Consider the following 21875-nt stretch of genomic DNA (forward strand, 5'->3'; position numbering starts at 1 on the left):
GCCTGGGGTAACTGTCCCAAACCAACATGCACTTAAAACCTCACCAAGATCAGGAATCCATGGAAAGAAGGGGCATGTGGAGCGAGACCAAAGCAAACTAGGAGATTCCACATTAACATCAAAAAAAGGCACATAAAAAAACAACTCAGAGAAAATTTCCATTCTACTTGAAAGACAAGACAGTCAGACAGATGCAATCAAGTCATATGACAGACACTGCGATTTTTTTCCTCCGTCTTAATACATCCCCTTTCAATGGCAAAAAAATTATCTTCTGCCAAACAAGTGTCAGATTACCTTAAGAAAGAGATAAAAATCTAAGCAAGTTAATTTCTTTATATGACCCAACCATTAGATTTATTTTGTATTTGCTTGCTTTTTCTTCTGTGTGGAGAGTAGCCATTTCACAACAATTTTTGGGGTAGGGGGCAGACAGGAAGTAGAAGAGAGGGAAAGAGACTCAGAGATTTCACACCAAAGGGGCCAAATTTTTTTTGCACAAAATTTGGTAAGATGATATCCTTATGTGATTTACTGCTCCAAATTGCAAGACAGAGGCCTTATAATAAAAATACAGGTAAACACAACATAAAATCTAAATTATCTAAAGGATGGAAAAACCCAACCCCGCACATAGATGACATTCTCCGAATTCTCTGCCCTTTCTTGGGAGCAGTTACACCCAAACCATCACTCAGCCCAGAAGCTGTTCTCCTGCTAATCACTCTGGAATCACACACTAAGGTAAAAAAAGTTCAAATGCAAACAGTAGCACGGCCTTTGAAACAGCCCGATGCTAACAGGCCACAGGATTGCATAATATTAGGGAATTATAAAATAATGTGAAACTGGGAAGAAAGAAGAAAGCAAAGCCGTCCTGTGGATGAAATGGGAGTCTCCTGCTCCACCAAAACCGTCCATTTCCAAGGCATGCAGTGCCCGGGCCTGTGCCTAGAACAGGTGTGTCTCCTTAAATACCTCACATGTCACACTTGTGTCTCATGGATACAGTCCTGCGGGATTATATTAGTACCAGTGCAGACCAGCTGTAGCTACCCCCAGCAGTATCCTGTAACTCCTTGGACGGGGGGAGCTGCTCTCCACAGCATGCAGAGCCCGTTGCCGCATGACTTTCTGGAGACAGACAGCAATCCTGCGACTGCAGCTTCGAAGCACTTGTGCTCTGGGGGCTGAATCAATTTAGGGACAAGCAAAAGACCTCCAAGAGCAGGAACAAGGCGCTGCAACGAGAAAGTGAATGAAGGGCTCCAAGTATTGTTTTCGTTCCCTCCTCTGCACTTATTGCCAGCAAATCCTCAACCGATTTATGCCAGACACTCTGAAGATCTCCTTTAAATAAAAACAGAGCAAAGTCCACTCAGCCATTCCCAAGCAGAAAATGCTGACAGGGCACAAGACAGATATGGCTAGTGCAGGATGAAGGAAGGACAAAGGAGAGTGGGCCTCATACATCTCTAAGTCACCTCAGGAAGAGCCACCCCTTGGCAATTTCAACCTAATTCTTCACTAAGCCTTGGAGGATACTAGCTGATGGCCTAAGCAGCTGAAAGAGCCAACAAGAAAAATTTTAGGGCAGCAAATGCATTAATGGCATTTTCTGTGTCATATCTTCATGACTGGCACAGATACTAAAAAGAGAAGAGCTACTTGGTTGAGCTATAGCTCTGCATCACAATACAAAAGTATTCTTCAGCATGAATAAGAACTGCCCCCATGCCACCCATCCAATGAAAAGCATCTTGTAGTACTTAACAGGGAGCCAGAGGTCCGATGGGCGTGAAGCTGCTGGCCAGCATGCACGGACTCCGAGGTGGAGGACCACAGGGCCCTGTAGGATCTTCCTTTCTTATTCCTCCGTAACAGCACAAGAGCTTTCATTTTCCAGTGAGCAATTGTTGCATTCAGGCAGCAGTTTTTAGGGGAGAGAGAGCGCACGAGCAAGAATGCACGCACCAATCTTGATGAGAAGTCGAATTTATGAGGAATCTACCACATCCGTAAGTTATTCTACTGGTTAATTAATTCAGATTTCCAGGTTTGAACACACATCAGGTTTGTCTGTTCATCCCTACGGTAAATGCCCCCAGGCATCGTAAGCAGCCATCAGGGATGAACGCAGTGCCAAGCTAAACGTTCTTCTGAAGTGGCGTAGGTAGAGCTTTTTCAGTCCACCGCTGCTTTATAAACCCTCAAGGGCTGGGTGATACAGTGGGTTCAATGAACCCAACTCATCAGTCCAGGGCAGGTCAGAAGCAAAGGGAAATTCTCACATACTCTACATCCCAGTCATCTGTTCATCTCATTGGCCATCTCTGTTCAAGTGAATCCAGAATAAGGCCATTCCATGATACTTCATTCTCAAACAAATGAACAGGACCCCAAAATCCATCTACCCCTAGAAACACGTACACTTCATACTGCTGGCATTTCTCATTTTCAAGAGGTCTCAAGTCCATAGCCATAAAAATCAGCATTAACCACCAGGTGAACTCTTACTCTTTAACCAACTGTTTATTACACTGGGTCTTTGATTGCCAGGCAAACATCTGTTGCAAATGCCACCCCATGTTCTCAGACACCAGGAGTTTAAATGTTGAGCAGTTTCCCATAACCAAGACTTAGCATCTTTACATTTTCTTTATTCTTTGACAGCCACGGTGTTAGCGACTTCCTGGCCAGTTAGCAGTCAGGCTGGTAAGAGCACTGAACTTTACATATTTGTCATGAGATCTTAGAACATACACTGTCACGCCTTTCTCGAGCAACTTGAAACCAAATCACTTAGTGACGCATCTAATGCAGAAACAATTAATTAAGAAGCCACTAAATAAAATCCCCACATTTAGAATCGGAGTGCAATCATTCACTTCATTTTTCCATCAGCAAAATTTTCAGTCTTTGGGAATAACAGGTCTTCTTATAGGCAACCTCTATGTATGCCCAGATGGAGCTGTGTGTTCCCATAGGGAGACAGCAGCATGCGCATTTTCTTGGAAGACTCAGAAAGTCTGAAATTCTTGGTGAGAGCTAAACAAAATAACTCGTTTCAAGTAGGACTAGCTGAGAACAGAGCTGCCTGTGAGCCTCTGTGCAGGCCTCCATCCAAATGCTCAACTCCCACTCTTGTCAGTACTTGCAAGCATTTAATCCAACAGAGGTTCTTCACCAACCTACAGCTACTTTGTGACATGCCTGTCTTGAGGCATAAAATCCTAGACAGCATCCCCTTAAACCAAATGCATTCGTTATATAATTGAAGAAGTTTTATGGGGGAAAATGGCAAAATTCCTACTGTCATTAAGTTAGCGATCTAGTGCATAGCAATGATTAACCAGATAGCTATCCTTTTTTACTGAGGAACCAGACTCATAATTAAGGTGTATTTTTCTTAAAATAATATATAAACAAATTATTGGAAAGTTTTACACAATTTTAACCAGTGGAATTTCAGAGTTCAAATAATTTACAAGCTATTTCACTGTTGGACTGTCTGCCTCTAAGGTCATAATTAATTTAATTTACAGAAGTTACGGTACCAAACATGTGACCAGGAGTAAAATAAGAAAAACCTCTTTAGGGCTCTCCTTCAGTTTGTACCAAACATACAGAAGACAGGGAAGTAGGAGGCCAGGTGCACTTATCTTCAGAGGCAGCTCACACACCTTGAGAAGTATGTAAACCACGACAAATTCAAAATTCACTTGCCCATTTAAATTTTGGGGGAAGGTAATGGAGATGAGAGACAGAGGAAGGGGGTGGAAAAAAGTGACCAAGTGTTACGTTAGTGACTTAATATATGAACACACAGAGGGAGTTTCCTTTGTCTGTGTATCACGTCATAGCAAGTACAGGAAGAGCCATGGCACTGCCATGCCAGCAGCTAAATGTGCTTTTACTTATTTATTTATTCAGATAGCATCCAATGGTAAAGGACGGGTGGATTTAAATCAAAGTAATTTAAAGCTACCAATTTTAATCTTGTTTTACATTTACACTCTAGTTATTTTCAAAAAGGCTGATCAGTGACTGGTAACTACTAAGCCATATTGATTTGCAAGTAAATATAGTCTGCTCTCAATTTGGTGTTATTTTTTTGCTAACCAGAGCGCTGCACTATCTCCAGCCGAAATGTTTATTCCATTTTACATATATTTATCCAGATGACATTTTTCCTCCTTTTATTATTTCAATAAACAGCCAATGAGTTTTATTAGACATTTTATTTTTTTTATTTGAATCACACTGCCTGAAAATTCAAAAAGTAACCATCCGTTGAAAATTTTCTGACTTCATTTTCTTACCAAGCATACTAAATGTTTAAGTCCAAACATATTTAACATTTAAAACAAACTCTTTAAGAGAAGTGAGCTGTAACTGATGATTTAAAAATGAATTCTCATTGCCTTGTCCTTCAAAATCTAGAACTATGAGATATTTGCCTCCCATTGTGTCTAGTTCTTATTCACCAGCTTAGAAAAGGAAAAAAAGCATCCTAAGTTTCTTAAGCTTTCATTATTTTCTCAACTGAAATCCTTTACTGCATTAAATAAACTCAACTTTTTTTAAAAAAATATTATTTTGGCAAAACCAGCCTCAAGGTCTCCCTGCAAAAGCAGCTACATCTATCAAAAGCCCAGTACTTCCTTACAAACTCTTGTTCCTCATGCTTAGGGACAGACTTTCTGAGCTGAGCATTCTGTCTTTCCTTAAACCTTTGGCAGAAGACAAGTAGTGCCAGAATACAGACAGACCCAAACGCACTAAGATCTATGAAAATTGTTTAAGGCAGCTATCGTAATTTCAAGCAAGTATTTTTTCCTAGGTATTAAAAAGATTGTTCGATTCAGTAGCTTTTAGCCACTACATCTATGATGCACTTGACTTTTGCTCAATCTCCCACAAATGCCTCACAAAGACTACTGAGACACCAACTGAAATAAACAACAATGGGGAAAGAGAAACACTCACACACCACAAAAGCAAGAAGTACGCATCAATTTCCTACGATACGCATTCTGCCTCCCATCCTGTGGCATACGTCCTGAGAGGCTGTGATTGTGTCTGTCCACATTTTGTTTAGCAATTTATATTAGAGAGAAATCTTTTTTCCCCCGAAAATCTTAATACACGTGCCAAATGTAAAATGATAAATCTTAATTTGATATCAGGAAGATGGCAGAGGAACAGAAGACAGATCTTCACCTGATCAGACACAATGTTATGCGAAAAGTGTAGAAGAAACAGGTATTCATTAAACCCTCTCATGCTACTTCCAAATTCATGTTTGTCTTCACAACCCAGGAAATTTCTCAAACCATTTCTGCGCTAAGTTCCTTATTTGTTTATTCCTTCCCAAGGTAACATTTCCATTTATAAAATTCATACCTTAATTGCTAGCACAGACCTGGCTGCCTGTCAAGCTTAGGAAACCTGAAATTAAGTCTTTCCTTTTGGCTGCTGGGGCTCAGACCTGGGCAGCCTAGCTACTGCTCCTACAGCCTCCACAGAAGGTCCATGTCATTTCTTTACAGCAAACGCTTCATTAAGTGATGAGGCACAGCTATGAGCTCACATGCTGCTTTCTTGCAATAATGTCTGTACACTTACATGAAAGAGTGAAAAGGAATAAAAAGTCAATACATTTACTGCGTCCCTGTGGCTGCATGGATGTCAAAGCAAAATGAACCATTTGTTCTTAAAGTCAGGAGACACTCATTCTGTGAGGAGGTCTGCCTAACAGTTTGCAGTATGTAAAATAAATCCAAATTTCACCTGATTATCCGATGGTTGCTAATGGTGACTCATATTGCCACTGACAGAACACACCTCAGTTACATTTTGAGCAAGACCTGTTGCGCTTCAGCTAATGTAACAACAGTCTTAACCTGGAGAGGTGCATCTTGCATGTAGCTACTGGTTTCTGAATGATGGAGGATCCTGTTCAAGCTCATCCATGACTGCAGGTTAACCGTCCAGTAATCCGACTGACGTGATTACAACAGGAAAAGTAGTAGTGTATTAGACACAGTGCCCAGGTCCTACATCATGCTGGACAACCCTCGTATATGTAGCTTGGACGTTGAGATAATCTCCCCAGGTAATTTACCAGTATTGCTGGATTTCAAGTTGTAGCTAGATAGCAAAGATGCAGAATGAATTGTTGCATTCTTACAGGTTTTTGAAAAAAGAAAATCTGGATGCGTTGAAGGGATAAAGCCAATAAAAACTCTTTGCTGCTTGCTATAAACGTCAGTTGTTTTGCTGGTGTGGAGGGAGAAGCAAGCAGGGGGAGTACAACTACTCATCCCTTCTTTAAAAGGAAGATAAGATAACTTGGTACCTCAGTAATAGTCTAGTAAGAATACTATTTCCCTTACCTAACGAAGTTCCTTGTCCAGTATTAAAGGAAAGTAATCTTTCAGTAGCATTTCAGCCACCTCAAAGGGCAATTTAAAAAATTATGTAAGGTTTTGATGTTTAAATAAGTTTTTCCAGCAATTACTTGTTAATAGCATCCAGAGGCTCCAAGTAAGAAGCAGGACCCATCATCCCAAGCAATTTATAGTAGCAATATGTAGTAGAGTAAGGCAGAGGATTTGAAGGGGAGGAAAACGCTGGGGGCAGGGAGAGGCAGGAGGGTTAAAAACCACAAGTAAGATTGCTAAGTATATCCAACATCTAAAAACTAGAATAAAAGCCAATGCCATGCACCAAAGCCCTCTGGAAATACAAACTGTTAAAAAAAAAAAAAGTCATTACTTCCTTATTTGCCCAATCAGATCAGACCCAGCAGCCTTCCTGCAGCCTGCACTTTAGAGAGCTCCAGCCTTTTGCTACCCCTTTGGCAGCCTTATGCCCTTGAGTACTCAGGTGTGCCAGGCAATGACAGCTGACAGGTACAAACTCATTTGCCCCAGGGCTGCCTGGTATATGAACTCAAAAGGGCTCTATGAGCTGGAAGAGAAATCTCCCAAGAGAAGAAAGAAACTCTCACTATTTTGCCTAGAAAAGCCTTTTGTAGCCCTCCTCCGGAGAGCTGAGCTGCGTGGTTTGTAAGGTGCGTGATTCACGCTCGTGCTGCAGTCCCTACTCCTCCCCAGGGCAGGGGAACGCCACGCCGCAGCGAGCTTGCTTGCTCCCAGGTTCACGTGGAAGCATTCCAAGCTACTCAGCTTCTGACAGCTCTCCAATGCTCTTCCACGCTGTATTGCTTTACATTACATTGCTTTCCCTGCCAGGAGGCACTGCTGTATTACAGTACAATTGTCTAGCAAAATGTGAAACTGAGTTTTTCACCTCCCAAATACCAGCTGACTGTTGCCACTGCAGTCACAACTATAAGCCCTGCTCTCTATTAGACTTTCCTGCTTTTATGCATATACAAGAGATTTTAGTATCGTGCCTCCTCTTCAGCTTCCTTTCCGACTTGCCACTCCTTCCCTCCCTGTTGTGCTCCCCAGTCCTTTCCATGGAGGCTTCCAGCCCAAAGTGTCACTATTACTCGAGTTAAAATGCCTAAGCCAGCTCATTAGGGGCGTTATCAGGCAACCCAACCGACTGTCGCACCAAACACAGAAAGTGAGAAAAATAACTAGAAACATTGTAGTGACTCACAGCTTCATTAACAAGCTCAACTTTTTCATAAGTCAGAATTTTAAGGAAAGAAGGCTACAGAGGCATTTTATAACGCACACATTTTTAAGGTATTAGGAGGCATTTGACTCCTAATTCTCTTCATTTCAGTGTGCTTTACATTACTTGTAGGCTACAAGGCAAAACTAGTTCCCTGCACTGCATGTAGCTAGTTTCCTTTCTAGTTTTGAACTATAAAAATAGCCATATTATAAGAGCAAATGTCTAGTGCTCTGTCTCTTCCTCAGGAGTAGCCATAATGGGGCCAAAAAGCAGTGAAATAGAGCACAGGCAGTCTTTTCCCTTCTTATACCCTGTGCAATTGTTAAAGATCTCCTGATCCAGAGGTTGCATCCAGGCCATCACTTTTAATAAGAACTTATCTATCCTTCATCGATTTTTCAATCTGTTTAGACTTCTGCTATCCATAACACCCTTTGGCAATGAGTTTCACATGGTAACTGCTGCTTGACATAGTGCCTCCTCTTTGCCTGCTTTGAATCAATTTAGTTAACACAAGAACCGTGAAGAATCACTCCCTACTCCCCTTCCCCACCCCATTCATGGCAGTGTAAAACCTCTGCTATTTCTGTAATAAGTCATCTCTTCTCTATGGCAAAGAGAGAAGTCACGTTGACTGACCTGAGGCCCATCTTTGATGGCCTTCTCTGGACCTTCCCTACCCGCTAATCAGAATTGCATAGTGTTTAAGATAACTGGCACACTGTGAATTTACATAGCAGCATACTGATGGTTTCTGTCTGGTTTACCAGCTTGCATAAACATCCAGAGGGTTTCGTTGATTCTTCAGGGAGTGTAGCATTTCCTCACAGTTGGCCATCAGTCTCTCTGCAAGAACTTTTTGGGGACTCACTTCAGATAGTGCTCTTAAGTAGCCCGCCGAGGTGACAGGTGAAATTTTTAATCTCTCAACAACTGTTGCCACAGACCTCTCATTTTTTTTACCCAGTTCAAGCCAATCAAACTCACAGCTTTCAAATCCCTGCCATTTTTCACCCCCCCTCAAAGTCCTCCCCCAAAGCATGGCAGCTTGCAGCCGCTCAGAGCTCACAGCTACTTTCTTTCACCTCTACACCCAGTGAGAAATCCCACAAGCCAGAGACGCAGGAAGTACATGGTTCTCCCCAACAAGCCAGAAGTGCATTGTTGCATTAAAATCTATACTGACCAACCAAGAAAACTTTCTTAAGACTGGGATATTCGCTGGGATAAGCTTAAGAAGTTTCCCAGGTGTCCCCATATAATGAGTCTGTCCTGAAGGATCAGGCAGACTTGGCACCGTGATGCACAACTCACTGCCCTGCCTCATGAGCTCCTGCTCACCCCAAGGGACGTGCTTCACCACATATAGCTGCTCCATATAATTGCTTGGCTTATCTCCCCTCTTTTAGCTGAACTACCATGGTTCCAAAAGCCCTTAAAATTAATGATAGATATGTTTGCAGATAAAATCCATCTACTTGGGTAATGCTATGTGCATCCCTTGTTCCTAACAGCACTGTCAGTCACAGCGCTCAGCTGCAGTTTCTCTGTGCTTCTCAGTAGCAGCTCAAATACTGCCAAATTAGCAAATGCTGGGAGAAACATCAGAGCAGTTTGTTTGACCCCAATTTCAGAATTTCTGGGAAGCAGTTGTAATACACCATGAGAAAGATAACAGCAAACAGGAAGTTATGAGCTGAAACATGGCATCTCAGCATACCTGCCCAGATTTACACTAAGCAGGTAATTTGAGCAGAGACTCCTGCGAACATGTGGTTAACACAAGTAGCTCAAGACAGCTTAACAAAATAATAGCACAGACACATTTTACTTCCGTAGTTACAAACCTCTGAATTTGAATGAGCAAACTACAGGAACAAAAACCTTTGTACATCAACAAAACTCTACTACTACCCATGACATAAGACAGCATACAAAAGCTGGGCGAGTAACATAAGCCGGTTCAGCATATTGAAATCTAAACCTTCCTTCTGAATATCTCATTTTCTGAACATTTTTCATACAGTGCCTGCAAAAATAACACTGGATGTGTTAAGTGCTGGGGACAAGAGTCCCTTTCCTTATGTTTCCTAAGGAAACTAATGAGGGATAGAACATCACTTTTACTCAATAGGATGAGAAATTCCCACCAAACCCCACGCTGGAGCTCTGACATAAAGGCGATTCAGAAAGTCAGCCAGAGACCTGCCCACACCCGTCACCGTTACTTTCCATGACTGGAATGAGAAAAAGTTGCGTTTAAGTTTTGCACTCAGCCTCAAATGTCAGTCACATCAATTGTCTCTTTTGAAATATACACACAATATATACACACACCCCACGTATTTATACACACACACACACAAAAATCACTTCTGGTATTTCTTCCGAAATCCCTTGTCTGACTGTTGTTGAAGTGCTGAACCTAATGGATGGCTTCCACAGTTAATTTACCCCCTGTATTATAAAATGCTGCCATCCAGCAAGGGATCAGGAGCTTGAATACCAAAACCACAACAGTCTGCTCACAATGAGCAGAAAAATTATCATTGCAAAGCAGTTCACAAAAAGTGTCTTAAACACTATTGCAAGAAAGTGGCAATCTGTTCAGAGCTACAGCAGGCAGGAAAAAGAGTCTGAGGCACAGGACTAGCTACTTGGTGCTGTCCAGGAAGGTGTGCACAAAGAGGTAAGGAAGCAGTTATTATCTCCTGCCTCACACTGGACTCCTGTCCAGGCCTTGAGCTGCAAGAAGTCAGCACGTACTGTTCGCTCACATCCCCTTTCTTTGGTAACCCATTGAGAACATGTTACTTAGCTTTAGCACAAGCCAAGAAAATGCATTTCTTAGTCTAAAAACAGCTAGTTCCAGCTCAACTGGTTTCAGAGAAGATTTAGCTAAGAATGAGGATGCTCTCCTTGGCATAGATGTTCTGGCTGCTTATGGGCATAACTCTCCCAGCAGGACTTGACGATGTGATTGCAGAAAATGCATTTAAGCTCAGTTCTGTTAGTACAGTCCTCTCCCAGTTGAGACTAGAGGATCTCTGTTCACCTGGTATCTTCTGCATTTATCTTGCCATTGTTCCAGAAGCAGAACTATTACTGGTAAGGAAAAGTTACCCATATTAAGGGAACGGGCTCTTCTTCTAAGCCACAGAAAGCGGACAATTGGTGAATTTACTTTGCAATTTGAGAAGAGTACTTCTTATCATCTAGGACATTTGCATAAAACAGCTTCCTCTGCTCTTGGTTTAATGAATAACGGAATCAAATCTCTCAATATGTTATTTGCAATTTGCATATCGCAAATAACCACAAAGATTTGCCATCTGAAACAGCTATACATGGATCTCTCCACACCCACCATCTACAAGTAAACATTTCTCAAGTGATTATCTGGGAGAGCTCAAAGTGGGCAGAGCTCAATGCCTAGCCAACTTGACTCTTCAAAGAAAAATTTGGACAATACAATGCTGAAAGTCTTGGAGATACTTTGCAGTTGCTTCGATATGTTCAGTTTTTCCTCAAACCTATGTTCTTAAGATTTTCTAGCAAGCTGGTAATTTTTCCTGCTGTATCAAATTTCTTGATACCTACTTGGGAGAAAATTTAGTTGATACATTAACATTTGCATGGCATACTTTGTGCTGGGAAAACAAGTCAAGTGAAGAGGTGAAGAAACTTGCCCCAACGTCACCATGGCAGCTGCAGAACTGAGGGAGGACCCCTATCCTCACTCTCTTAACTCCTTGTCATTTTGCAACTAAAGCATAGCCAACAGGCAGTTAGACGAATGACAAACCCACACAGCGATCTGGCTTCAACCACTTGAGCTAAAGCTGCTTCTTACAGTGAGTAGCAGAATCACATCCAGCTCCTCTCAGGGGCAAGCCCTGAGAGCCGCCTAGCAGGCGTGCACTGGGGATACGCTATACCCCATGATCTATCTATGGGGTTAGGCAGAAAGTAGTATCCAAGGTACCTATCATGGCAACATCTAAATGCAAGTATCAGAGCACTTTACAGACAAAAAGGTCTTTCCCCCAGGGTGTTTAAAATTTGCATGTTCCTGTCTAGCAGTGAAGATAGCAGCAATGGTGATTCATTAAGATAATGATTTAAGTAGGAGGCTTAAGAAAGTCAGGGTGGATTAACATCCAAAGGGCTGCAGTTGGAGCTTCTCCACTCCACGCTGCCACCTTCCCTTTTAAGGGAAGGGACGAATTCCAAAAGTCAGGAGAACTATGAATTAACAGCAACTATATCACAACTACAATGCATTAAAGCACAAGAGCACCATCTCTACTCCAGCCCGTCCTCCTTGGCAAGGTCAAGCACAAAATCGTATGCTGCAGGAAAATTTTCATGGCATTATAAATTATTGGCTTTTCCTTTATTTGATGAGTTTGTTAGTGCAGGTTCTCCTCAAAAAAAGATTGTGCAAATTTCTTTTAAACTAATTTTCTGTCCACCTTAGAAACAATACAAGTTTTCCTCCAACCAATTGTCTTTCCCCACTATTGAATAATCAGATGGGTTTGATAAATTGATTGCTCCCCACATAATAATGTAAATATACACACTGAAAAAAAGCACACAAGTCCTTCCACACCCCAACATTTAATCAAATTGTAATCAGTTACAAGTTGAAACATGCATTCTGTCCATAACATGGTTAATACTCAGACAGTAACAGGCAGCTCATACTTCATCCCTGCTAAAAGAGAGCCCTTTGTACAGTGATTTTGATATAATACTTTCTGTTGCCTTCTAGAGAGATGCACAGGCAACCAATTTTGCCATTCTTCTGCTCACTCGTAATAGTTGCAATAGGGCATCCCAGGGTATATTGCCCCACTCACCGCTAGCTGTGCTTGGTCTGAACGTCTTCTAGGCACTCTATCCCATGCTGATTCAGTACAGAATAGCTTCCTAGAATGCAATTATAGAAAGAGTAAGGGTTTGTCTTAAAAAGGGATTATTCCAGAACAGCTATTCCTTATTGACTATTCCCAATCACCTCTTTGTTAGGATGATGAAGTTAATTGGGAATAGCTCTTCCGCTCAGATTTGTAACTTACCTTGGTCTGAATCAATGACCCTGTTTAGATGAGCCCTTTACACAGCGTCATACAATCATAGCAATGGCTTCATCAATAAAGATGGACCCATAGTTGCCATGAAAGTAGAGCTGCTGCATGAACACATCTCAGCTGAGTTTGTTGTAAACTGGGCAGATAACAGGATCAAGAAATATGTAAAACAACAGTTGTTGCTATAGTGTTAGATCTCATCAGTACTGCATGTGACGTTTTGTGCTTTACAAGTCTCTGGATCTGCTTTATTCAAACTTGGTTTATTCCTTAGATATAGGGAGACCTTAACAGCATGGAAATTTTGAGTTCTGTAGCTTCTTTGTTTATTAAGTTCTGAGCTTGCAAGATTTCTCATCCAAAAAGGGCTGAGAAAGTACCTGGCACATCTTGGATGCTTATTGAATACATTAAATAAATCAAACGTTTTATGATAAAATTCCACTCCCCCACACCAAACAGATGTAGGTGCAAGTCAAAGAGGCTTGAAAAATTGCACTAAAATTGATTTTGCTCCAGTTTTCCCCAAAGGAAAAAATTTGTGTGTGGGTTGAGACAAAAACATGGAAAATTTCAGCTATCATGAACAACTGAAAAGAGAAACGGAGGGAAGACAGAAGCCAAAACTGAACTTCACATTCAGAGTGCATAATTTATATTCTCTACAGTGTTCTGTATTATAGGCATTCCTGGACTTACACGTAAAGTGAAAGTCTTTTCCTCAGGCTCATCACTTCTAGAGAAAAATGCCAGATAGCTTAATGCTGGAGTCTCCTAGCCTACTCAGGGGAAATCACAGACCAGAGAGAAGGTTCTTTGGTTGATTTCAGATTCTGAGAGGCTACAAAAGATAGGATCCCATATAGCTGAGGATGTCTGTCACAAAACGGGGCGGGGGGGGGGGGAGTTACTTGTAGATATGCGTCAAGTCCTGCAGCACAAAAATCTGAGAAAAATCTTGAACACCTACAACTCAAAATATATACAAAGCCACCTCATGTTGCATGTGTTATAGGGAGGGAACAGAAACAAAACATACTGTTAAGGTTGCTTCCAGGCTGTCAGAGTATGACTTGATTTGGTATACCTGACTGTTAAATATCACCATCTGCATGATTTTCCATGCCTGAGGTCTGTGCCCAGGCAGTTGGGTTCTGGTGAGGGGCATAGGGCAGAAAGTTTCAGTGGCCATAGTTCAGTCACTTCCAAGGATGACACTGGCATCTCAAAGGAGCTCTCCGACAAGCACAGCACAGAACTCAGTATTTTGGGGCAGCATTCAACTGCCAGACCCACGAGACCTTTTCTTATGTCCTTGCAACTCCTTATCCATACCACACCTCCCACATTCACACTGACAAAGCTGGTCCATCCCGTACTGGAGTGAATCAGGGATCCTGTGTCAAAAACCAGCAGGTGACCCAGCCTGCCATTACTTGATCACAGTATCTGTGTAACTATCCGTCTCCCTTTGCATATAGGCAATCTTAGTCCATGTATGTAATATGTTATAAGCAACTTTTAGGGATTCTTTTCCCCGTAGGAGAGGAAGTTGAGGGATGTGATAGAAAGGGGAAAGGGCAATTATAGATATATGCAAGTCAAATCAGGGGGGAAACAAAAACTGAAACCACTTCCAGTCTTTCTCTCCAACAAATTCCACACTCTCGTGGTCTCTGGCACCACTTCACAGTAACCCCAAAAGATGTTCACCTGCTCCCACAGCACTAAGAAACAAACAGTGAAACAGGAACAAAGAAGCTCCCACCTAGGACGACCAACGTAATCCCCTGACAGCGCATCACAGAGGGAAAACCTTATCATTAAAGCAGAAGAAAAACAAACACACATGCACACACACACAGCTCTACTGCTGTGCACTATTAGCATCCTCCTCATTTTCTATACACATCTAATATCAGGAGATTTATATTCAGGCCAAAAGCTCACGCTGGCAGGAGAGGAAAGTACTTTGGAGAAGAGAGAGGAAGGGGAAAAAAAAAAGCCTACAGTTTCTTGGCTTGTGATCAGCAGGCTGGATGCATTCTGTGGAACTAGGCCAAAGTGTTAGTTATTATATTCAAGAGAACATCTGAATCCCAGCTCAAGGGAGCCGAGTTTGCGGCTCTCATTTATGCTGTATATCAATTGAATATCAAACCACATTTTCCGCCTTCTGAATAATAAAGCTTAATAGTTTGAGACTCCCATATGGTCTATTGTTAAAATATTTCCAAACACTGGCTGCTGTTTTATTTCTGAAGGAAAGATTTCTCCTTCCTCTTCAAGCTTTACTTGTTTAAAAGATGCTTGTAGCAAAAGCTAAATATATTAATCTTTTAAATATTTCTAGAGTTTTAAGAAGGGCTGAAAAATGAGGGGATGAGGAAAAGCAAATAGAAAAAAAAAGCCAATTTCAAAATGTATGTCACATGCAAATGTTTGTTCCAGGCAGAAGCAGCTGGTGCCACCAGGCTCTGCTGTTCAGAACAGGGGGTGCAGAAGCGTTCAGAAACCATGAGCTGCTCTAACAAAGGAGGACCACACAGACTCAAACCATTCACAAAAGGACCCAGGCCGATTATTTGACTATTACTTACAAGGAAGCTTGGCCAGTAATGCAGGCAATAAATACTGGAGAAACCTGTTCTGTGCATAACCCGGGTTTGTCTTTTCACAAGTCCTGCTCTCTAATTAGCTACTTGTTCCTGGAGGGCATTGCTGATGGATGGAGTGTATCAATTTAGTATTTTTTTTAAAAAAAGTTAAGAAACTTGTTAAATAATAAAAGCATCAGCATAATAAACACTGCAGTGTGTTAGGAACAGTCACTAGTGCTTCTTCCCAGTCACACCAGGAAAGAGTATTCCTGTTCTTTCCACTTTACAGAAAAAGACTTAGTGGCAGAGAGATTCCCTAACTTGCAAGGGCTGCAGTGCCCTGCTCAGAGCCTGCGTGGGAACTGAGAAACACTCATCTTTTGGTCCTGCATTCACCCCTATTTGGTTAGCACGAAAGCGCTCAACTGCTCAGTGAGCAGAAGTGAAACCATGCAGCACTGCCTAGTTGCGCACTGGTGTGAACTTCCAGCTCTACCTCACCCAGCTCTCGTCCTCTCTATGCAGGAGCTCTCAGAGCAGCACCAGCTTGCATGTCTGCTGGTCACTCAGCAAAGCAGAAGGTGCTGAACTAGGCACGGCCAACAGGATAGCACAGCACAAATACCTAACAGTTCCTATGGCCCAGGGAGCCAAGCAGAAACCTCTGCTCTCTCCTGCTTATTCTTCTGTTCTAGCCCTCATTGCTGCTTCTCATTCCTGTCTCCTACTTCTCTCCTCCTGCCTGTCTGTTCCCCTCCCCTCCATCACCTATCTGCCCCACCATCGCCTGCTCTGCTCCAGTGTACAGGTCTTCAGAGTCAGCTGTCCTAACCCTGAAACTGGCTGCTCATACTCATCAGCTGCCTCCTCCCTAGGAAGGAAGAAATTCCAGTATTTCAACATTCGCTCTCATCCCAATTCGGGGAAAAAAAATGAAATTAGAGAGTCTTTGTGGAACGGAAGTTCACAAGTTTAAAAAAAAAAAAAAGGAAAGAAAGAAACCTGTTTGTGAACATCAGTGCATTTTGTGTCATTTGAAATGGAATATTTTTACATTACTGAAACCAAAGTGGGCTCATTTTGGTTTGGTGACCTGACCCGAGAAATTGTGTTCTGAGTCAGTACACTATTGAACTGCTTTTATTCCCACAATGTTGCATTGCCTCAGACACTGCCGGTTTATAACCCTGGTCTCACTTCTGGGTCAGACTGCCTGGCTGGAAGGCAGTTCCCGTAGCACACACCGAGGTGTCCCATGGCACAGCACGGTCTCCAGGAGAGCTGTAATGCCACATGGGAAGGCCAAGGCCCTTGGAGTCTAGCAGAAGAGGACAGGTACATCAGACAACAGCTCTCTGAGCAGCCGACGACTACCTGGAATCCAACACAATGTTTTGAACCAATTCTGAGTGAAGCCTTTCAGACCAGTTAAAGAAAAGCAAAGCAAAGAGGTATTCCCATTCAGGTAGTATAGACAGGTCAATGTAGTATTTCTGGTAAAAAGCTAGTTTATTAATTTTACAGGTGATCAGAAATCTAGAATTGGGCTTTTCTAGGAAAAAAGTTTCTATTTTAAAGAAACAGTGTTTTTCCCTGAAAAAGCCACTCCAAAGAAAAACTCAAATCAGGCTCATACTGACCACAGCCGCATTCTTACAAACTGTCTTAAAAATAACCCAGTGAAGAAAGATCACTCTTACAGAAATTTCCCCAGCAAGGAACTTAAATTCTAGTAATATAGGCACCCCTCCACCTCCTGCATAGCTCCTGTTGTGATCCAAGGACTGTAGGATTGAGTTCATCAACCGAATATAACGACTAGCATAGAGAGAGTCTGACAAGCATTGAACTGGAGGGTTTGCAACAGATGTCTGAATGGTCAATCCCTTATTGCTTCTAGCCAAGGCATGGAGTCAGGTAGAAGCAACTGCTAGTGGAGCTGCTGAAGGCTCCAAGTTCTGCCCCAAACGTTAGGGGTGCCACCAACTCATGCTCAACAAGCAGCTCTTAAAACAAGTGGAGAGGACTCAGTGGGAGGATTAGGATGTATTCCCAGAAAGCTATTTCAGTAGTTTTCCTGTAGACTCGATAATGCTTCTCTTGTAATGTGTGTTCTTACTCCGAGGTCTGTACATCTGAGAGAAGGTAGAGTGCATGTGCATGTATGGTTTTGATTTACTTTAGAAAAAAAGAAAAAGGAGAGACACTTAGCCTGCAGTTTCAGTGTTGGAAACTGCAATAAACCTCTCTTTTTAAACCCCATAACCTTGTGACTGTTTTACAGTTATAAGGAATCATAACCAGAGAAAGATTTAGCCTAACGGTGATCTGCCCTCAAAGACATTAATCTGTCACATCTAATAGAAGGGGAATAAGGAGATGAACCTTTCCTCTCAGTAATTCAAACAGATGGCATATGGCTTTGGTGGGAACTTACTGTAAGTTGCCCCTGTAACAAGGGTAAATTTGGCAATGCTGCACAACCAAAGACTCTGTTTACGAGTCAGTGTGAAAAATATCTCTGCATGATTTCCTTGTGTTTTAAAACCTGAATTCTCTATGATCATATCTCACCGCTTTTGTGGTTGACACATCCAACCAGCTTTCCACCCACTTTTTCACCCTCTTTATGTCAGTAAGATTGAGTCTTTCTTTTGTTTGCAATTTTTTTCCTCTTCTCAGAGTAATTCTTTACTTTTGAGGGACCAGCAGAAGATAATCAAGAGCGTTGTGCCAACATGTTAAAGCACAGTTTTCTATCAATATTTCAAATATAACTTTGTTTGCCCGGGCGTCTAGTAGCTTCTTTCTTACCCCTTAAAACCTTCAAGTTAGTTTCTCTTTTCTTTCGTTCTCCATACCTTATATGGAAAATAGAGGGTTTATTTTCTCTCCTTCTCTCTTCTTCCCTCAAACCTCAATCCCCAACTTCTCTTTTCTAGTTTTCTCATACGAGTTCTCTCCCTCCTTCTCTTATCCCCTGTGTTTCTCCAGACTCAGAGGGAAAAGCATTTCTGGATTGCTTTGCTCTGGGTTCCTTCCTCTCCTCCAGAGGAGCAACAAATGGCTCCTGGGACACTTTCCTCCGTTTCCTCTCTTGGAAGAAAGCCAACGCTTACTCAACTCTCTTTTCCTCAGGTCTGCCACTCAGCCACTAACGTATCCCCATTTTCCACCCACAGTGAAAAAGCGGTAAGGTTTCCAAACTCGTCTGTAGAGCTTAATCCTAAATTCAGCTCGTTGTCCTATAAAAGATCAGACATGAAACCAACACCGATGCTCAAGAGTTCTCGTGATATCTCAAAGCAGGTGAAGACCATTATTGTCGGATTCCTAGCATGCAGCAAGGCTGATAGGGAGCACTGAAAGATATGGGGCAGCAGGAGACCAAATTCACACGCAGTGGCAGTCCAGGAGAGTATACTGAATTCAGAGAGGCAGTAAACTTAGACGCTGGTTTTCCAGACCGGTCAGGGGAGGATTGGTGTTGGAGGACCCAAGAGTAATCCCCAGATTACCCTCCAACACGCTCACAGGGAGCAAATGTCACTTTGCATGGTGAAGCATGCCAGCCAGGGAGCATGCTTTATGTTTCATGTTAATGAGCATTAGCATGGAACCCAGCTTCCTTCCCCTCCCTATTTTTGATATAATTAAGGACCAGAATGAGCATTTCGTTTCAATCTACAACAGCAACAGACCACAGCACTGCAGAATAACAGGAAAGGGAGAGAATGAAGAAAAAAAAAATCCAGGTGGTAGACACTTACTGCTCTGGCCACGGCACAAAATGAAGGCTTGAGTGCACATTTTTGCCTGATTGCATAGCTGTCTCTGCTACCCATCTAATCTGCTTAGAAAACTGGTTTTGAAGGATATGGTTCAGACAAACCACTCGCATCGGGGAGCGGGGGGCGGGTGATGAGGGGGAAAAAAAAGTGCTGCAGCTGCAAAAGATAAAATAGAGACAACTAATTTTCTCAGAGGTTGCAACACCACCTCTCCCCCTCCTCCACATGCAGTCACTGCACTGGCAGGATAAGCTGGAGATTCTCCAGCGTAAGCAAGAAGGCACAATAAGGTGCGCAGGCCCTTCTCCACCCCGATACCCGCAGCCCTTGGGGGTACCACAGAAAGCAGAGCTGACAGCCCAGCCGCTCAGAGGGAGGTGGTGACATTCCTCCGCCTGCTCATTTCAATTGCATTACCATTTTTCAGAGGGGGACGTGAGAAACTCAGATTGCTAGATGTTATGCAGAGACAATAATGAGCGTAGGGGAGTTGCAGACTCCTGTTGTACCAATTGGTGGCTGGGTTCTGAACTCTCATTGTGTGATCCGATTTCTCCTGTCATCCAAGCCATTTTGCAAACTCCAAGCATACGTTCATTTAAGCCATGTGTCCTGAAATCTAAACAGCTGAAGGGGACGGGAGGGGTAGGGAGAGAGGAGAACCACTGGATTTCTGGTGACAGTGTCTAAAATACACATTTGCACAAGGAAGTCTCACTTTAGATAGTCACTTAGCAAAACAACTACAGCTGCTGACAGGCAAGAGGTACAGTTTCAAGTGACCATCAGACATAAAATAGGCCAAATAAATTACTGCAGTCTAAAGGGAGTGGGTGCGTGTGCTCCCACAAATGTAACAGAGATAACAAATGGATTACCAATGAGTGACCCAATGTCAAGATTAGCAGACCCAGTTCTCATTTCAGTTACACCATAGCAATGACATTACCTAAGATCTAGCAGAAGCAAAACTGAAATCAGAGTCTGACCCAGGATGTCAGGGAGGCAGCTGCGTTAGTTTTTTAATGCCTAGAATTTCAACCCAGTTTGCTTTGTTTCAGGAGCCTAAGCTGTCTTTGGCAGAAGGGCTAGCAGCCTTTGCCAGCTGCCACGTGATCTGCAAGGATGTTTTCTAAATGGATTGGGTTTTGGTTGTTGTTTTTGGGGGGTTTTTTTGTTTTTTGTGGTTTTTTTTGCAGTGGGGATGGGGGAGAGGAGGTGGGAGCTGTTTGTGATGAAGGCAGACAGCATGAGAAGTATATTGGCATTTCTTGTGCCTTTCCTCAAAGGTGTTTTTTTCTTTATTTCCATTCCCTGCCCATATATACACTTACCCTCTCCTCTGTGCTCTCCTACATGTAGACCCATCTATTCTTTGAAAGTATCAAGATGCCAGTTCTGGTCTTTGTGGGGTCTTTGAGGAGACATCGTGTGAGTGCTTACTCCCTGACTGAAGTAAAATACAAGGGTTTTTTACATGTATATAAATAATTTTTAAGCTGTCCACATATTAATTGCTTATGGAAATTAAACATCTGCTAACAATAAACTCCCCATACAAATGAGAAGATAGTTTCAGTCTGACTAAAATGCTTTCCCTTGCTAATTGCTAAGAATACCATTTTCTTGTATTTTACAATGGCCATTTCATTAGTTCTCCAATTATCAGAATATTCAGTCCTTTCTCTTTCATGACAGAAAGGAAACAGTACAATTCCCATCTCCAACTCAACTTTCAGGGTCCTGCAAAACCAAGTGAGAAACTGGCAATTATGACTAGCCACAAAACATCCTTGGGGCAGAGACTGACGGCATGGGTTGCAGAGTCCACCTGCACACCTTCTCTCCCCACATCACCCACAGTCCCCCAGGAGTCTGCCGAATTTTCACAAGTATTATACTACAGACTACATCTGACTGTGGCAACTAGGTACTGCAAGTGCAAAGAGGAGCCAAACTGCTGATAATGCGAGAGTGCTTAGAATAGCTGATGCCAGGGGGAGAGAAGGGGGCCACCAGCTGAATTTGCATCACACAAGGAAATAAGTCCGTTGGGTAAAAGCCCCCATACGGCTGCTTGGGAACATGGAGCTAAAAGGGCTTTCACTGCTTGGAGAACTGCAGACCTCCAGGTTCTCATCTCACTCTGTGCAACTTAGTGCAGAAACGTAAAGAAAAAATTCCAAAACCCCACAGTATTTTATTATACAGGAAAAGCAAGCAGTTCTTTGCATGAGTATGTTTTCTGCATTCAAGAACCTCAAAGCACTTAGCTACAGTACTTGCCCTCTATCCACTTAAGGGATGAAAGGCCAGGCCTAGCTCGCTCAAGGTCAAATAGCCAGTTGACTAGTACTCAGTTACATCCAAATCCCATTCAACTGTTCTACCCATTAGATTGAAGAGACATTAAACACCCTCATGGCGTCAAGAATGACTAATGCCCTCCTAGGTCAGCCTGTGATAGAGAACTGGGAACACGCACATCTTCCTCTGCCTCCCACTCCTCTGTTCCCACTCCAATATTGTTCCAAAGCCCAAGTGATGAGATTTTCCTAATCAGCAATTAAATAGTTAATGCTTACATTACAGCAGATGGAACAGGAGTTGCTGCAGGGAAGGTATGCAAGGGAAGGAGGAGAAAAGAGACAGCAAGGAGGAAAAAGCAGGCAGAGAAACAATCCTGAAGGAAAGCAGTTTTCCCACTAAAAGGAGCGATTAGTTGACTAGAT

General features: G+C 42.5%; 1 protein-coding gene across 2 annotated transcripts in view; it reads right to left on the bottom strand.

The window, feature by feature from the left end:
* HIC2 (HIC ZBTB transcriptional repressor 2) overlaps positions 1–21875 on the bottom strand; it is a 72347-nt gene that overhangs the window by 20576 nt on the left and 29896 nt on the right. The window contains exon 1 of one of the 2 annotated variants that reach the window (XM_068412797.1): positions 12522–12583. The exons of the other annotated variant lie outside the window; for it this stretch is intronic. The gene's annotated coding sequence lies outside the window, so the exon portion shown is untranslated. Of the gene's footprint in view, positions 1–12521; positions 12584–21875 lie in introns of those variants that run through there. 2 annotated transcript variants of the gene reach the window in all.

Source organism: Nyctibius grandis, chromosome 14, assembly GCF_013368605.1.
Source record: "Nyctibius grandis isolate bNycGra1 chromosome 14, bNycGra1.pri, whole genome shotgun sequence".
Taxonomy (NCBI): domain Eukaryota; kingdom Metazoa; phylum Chordata; class Aves; order Nyctibiiformes; family Nyctibiidae; genus Nyctibius; species Nyctibius grandis.